Here is a 3881-nt window from a genome sequence, read left to right as displayed (position 1 = left end):
CTTCCAGGCAGGACACAGAATTCTGATCACAGCCCAGTCTGAGATGTCTCCCCCACATTCCCCTCCTTACTCTACTGGGCAATAATTGTCCCCTACCGGCCCACCCCTCCTCCTCCGCCCCAACATTAATTTCCCTCGATTCATTTTTCATGCCTTTGAGCTCTGCCTTTTCAAAGCAGAATATGTTTCTGTAGCTGTTTCTCATACCTCCCTCGCCCTCATGAATATTTCAAATGCAACAGTGATATGATCGCTCAACCTTACAGGTACACCGGCTCTATCTTATTTATCTTACCAAGCCGCTTCCAACCCTGGGATTAAGTCCAAAACACCCTTTGAGAGTTTGTTTGGGTTGTTTTTCCCCAGGCTGTTGCTGCCGTGTATGTACATTATAAAGAGAAGCTGCCTCCCCCACCCCCGCCAGCCACAGCACTGGGCACAGGCCCCTGGCCCCAGGCACCACCTGGTGCCCATCCTCCTGCCAGTTCTCCTCAGGGTGAGCTAAGAGTGCGTTCTCCTCAAAGCCAGCCGGCAGGCCTCCTAAAGGGTCCCTGTGTGGCATCAATCTCCCCCAACTTCCATCTCAAAGGTCCCTTGGAAGCACAAAACTAATTCTCTGTGTGACCTTGAGTAGGTCAATTCACCATTCTGAGGTCGTTTCCCTGTCTACAGAACATGGGGTTACACATGTGACCCTAAAGTCTTTCCAGCTCTAAAGCTCCACCTGATATGGGATAACAAAGCTCTACCACTAACTAGCGGTGCGACCCTTAACTAGCTGCGTCTACCACTAAACTAGCTGTGGGCCTTCAACTGACTCTTAACTGTGTCTATCACTAACTGACTCTCGGCTAATGGTGTCTTACCACTAACTAGCTGCGTAAGCCGTACGCGAGTCGTCTACCACTAAACTAGCTGTGGGCCTTCAACTGAGTCTTAACTGTGTCTATCACTAACTGACTCTCAGTGAGCTACAGAAAGCTCTTAGAGCTTCAGTTTCCTTCCCTCTAAAACACACGTGGTTACAAAGCCACCTGTGGGGGTTGCAGCGGGGTGACTGGTTCTCCTATGACTAAAGAGGTTCCAAGGATATGGAGCTTTCAGTGCTAAAACCAGGGAAGTCCTAGGCAAGTCAAGACTCACTGGCAACCTAGGTTGTCGTGAGAATTAGAAGTGAATCAGGCGACACGTAGAGAACCTAGTACGTTTGTACACAGCATTAATTGTGTCCGTGGCTGTAGAGGAATTATTTTCACTTCTGATTTTTACAAGAGTGTTTAAGTTTCTTTTTACTGAAGCGATATGAGCACAAGATACAAAGGACTTGAGATGAAAAGCAAAGCTCTCTCGCTCTGCCCCTCCTGCTGTCCCCCCACCCCACCCCGCTCCCCAAGCCACGCACCCGCAGCCCCTTTTTAGCCTCGGATCTGTCCAGCCTCACCCTGCCACACTCATCCTCCGACTGCTCCTCTGTCCCCAGAACTTCCGGCCCTGGAGATCAGCTTCTCGTGGCAGGGCGATCTCCGACAATTCCATGGCAGGATGGGAATAAGGAATGGGGCAGGCCTGGAGGCCCCCCGGCCCGTGCTGGGCCAGGCGTTATCTGTGTCGATGCGTGGAGAGGTCGGGAGGCCCAGGTGGCACACGGAGCAGTGTGGCAGCAGGTCTAGAAGCATTTCTCCGCTGCTCGGTGTCAGTGAGCGGCGGCTCCTTGTGAGGAACTCCCCACTTCAGTGAGGACATCTTCCGAGCGGGGAGACTGGGATGTGAGCCAGGCATCTGGACCTCCCAGCAGAGCTACGGCCAAGGCAACCTGGACACCTGTTTTGCATCTGGGTCTCCCTGGCAACGCTGTCTCCAGGAGATCATAGTCAGCTGGTCCAGGTCAATGCCAGTCCGTTTGGAGTGGGAGAATACCAGCTCCACAAGGCAGATGTAATCAGCTTCACCTCCTGGAGCCCAGGTGGCAGAGGTGTCTGAGTCCTGCCCTGGACGGGAGGAAGGCCCTACACCGGCTGCTGAGGGCCCTGCCTGGTGCAGGCCTTTGGTTCTCATTACCGCCACCTGACAGGCCGGCAGGATGGCTCACACTCCCCACAGCCAGCATGCTTTGTCAAACCCTATGAAACTGTCACCCACAGAATGCACGCCTGGGACTGAGGAAAGAGCAAAGCATGCCTAGAGAGAAGCAGGCCCCCCGGGGGACCTTCCAAATCCCTACGACGCTATCCTCCCCAAATCGAATCACTACCACAGAGACACCTGCAGTGTTGCAGAAAGATCCGAGAGGCCAAACTGAATACTAGCCTTGACTCTGCTTCTTACTTCTGAGGCTCTATCAGTTAAGGTTCTTTGATTGCAAGCAACAGAAGTAAAATCAACATAAACTTAAAAGGGGGACCACATAGCATCATAGAAAGGACAGAATACCCAGACCGAAGGAGGTCCTAAGGATCTCACTGCTAGAAACACCTGGACCACCTCTCTGCGGTGACGGTTCTCAACTCAGATGAGTCTTCCGAGTACTGGGACCCCACCCTCCAAAACTGAGATTTCATTGGCCTGAGTGGGGCCATCTGTCCTGCTTTCCAAGACGCCCTAGTAATTCTAACGTGAGGCGAACGACAAGGACCATCATTCTGGAGCTGCTACTCCAAGTGTGGTCCACAAACCAGCAGTATCAGGGTCATCGTGACCAGGGAGCTTGTTAGAAATGCAGACTCTCAGAACCACTCCCCGCCCTGGCCCTTCTGAATCAGAATCTGCCTTGTAACAGGATCCTCAGGTAAGTTTTGAGCAGATGAAAGGTTGAGAATCACGGGGCAGGGCCGGAGTGTCCTGGAATGACCAGGCTCTAACCACTGTACTTCCAGGAGAGGTTCTCCTTAAGATGCCAATCCCCAGAAGACAGGCATTTGATTGGCTATGCTTCGCTCACACCATGGCAGAGGGAGGGAGAGGAGGGGAAGATGCTGGGAGCCCCACTGGACCCACAGGCAGGAAAAGGGCTGACCCAGCAGGAGCAGGATGCAGAGCAGATGAACACTGCACAGGTCTAGTCTACGGCCATATTACCCTGAACAAGACCAATCCCATCTGATCTCAGAAGTTAAGCAGGGTCAGGCCTGGTTAGTACTCGGATGGGAGACCACCTAGGAAGACCAGGTGCTATAGGCATAAAAAATAAAAAATAAGGAATTGTAAACTGACAAAGTCCTTACAATCTTCAAGGTCAACCAAGGGTTTCCTCGCCTAAAAAAAAAAAAAAAAAAGACTGCACAGTCCCAGCACAGAGACTCTGGGCAAGTTCAGGGACAGTGGTGAGAGTTGCCCATTATTCAGTGCTTACTATCTGCCAGGCACTGTGCCACAGATGCCAAATTGCCTCATGTGACCCCATAATCCACAGGTAGATATGACTGTTACTACCACTATTTTGCAAAGGGAAAAAGGAAGGTTTAGGGCAGTAGCTCACAAACTGGAGCATGCACCAGAATCACCCGGAGGGTTTGTAAAATCACAGATTTCTTTCTGGGTCTCACCCTCAGAGATTCTGACTCAGTGAGCCTAGGAGAAAGCCTGAGAATATGTATTTCTAACAAGCTCCCAGCTGGTGCGGATGCTGCTGGTCCAGCCGCATGATTTGGGACCCAGGCACTTGCCCTGCGAGCCTGGGAAAGGCAGCAAACACCAAGTTAGTGACTTTTTGAGAAACGCTAATGCCTCCCACCAAAAAAAAGTGCCAAATATTAGGCAAGTCCCCATCCTCACTATATGAGAAACCACCCACCTGTGTTTAGAGAGATGCTTTTCCCAGGAAAGGGGTGAAGCGGGCATTTTGCAGAGAGAGCACATTGGTGGGAGGCAGGCCCACTGAGAAA

General features: G+C 51.8%; 1 pseudogene; it reads left to right on the top strand.

Annotated features, from left to right (window-relative positions):
- The first annotated feature begins 3058 nt into the window (after nt 1-3058).
- On the top strand, nt 3059-3177 carry LOC112479156 (annotated as a pseudogene).
- Nucleotides 3178-3881: the final 704 nt, after the last annotated feature.

Source organism: Pteropus alecto, unplaced genomic scaffold (genome assembly GCF_000325575.1).
Source record: "Pteropus alecto unplaced genomic scaffold, ASM32557v1 scaffold34, whole genome shotgun sequence".
Taxonomy (NCBI): domain Eukaryota; kingdom Metazoa; phylum Chordata; class Mammalia; order Chiroptera; family Pteropodidae; genus Pteropus; species Pteropus alecto.
This window is presented reverse-complemented; position numbering and strand designations above follow the sequence as displayed.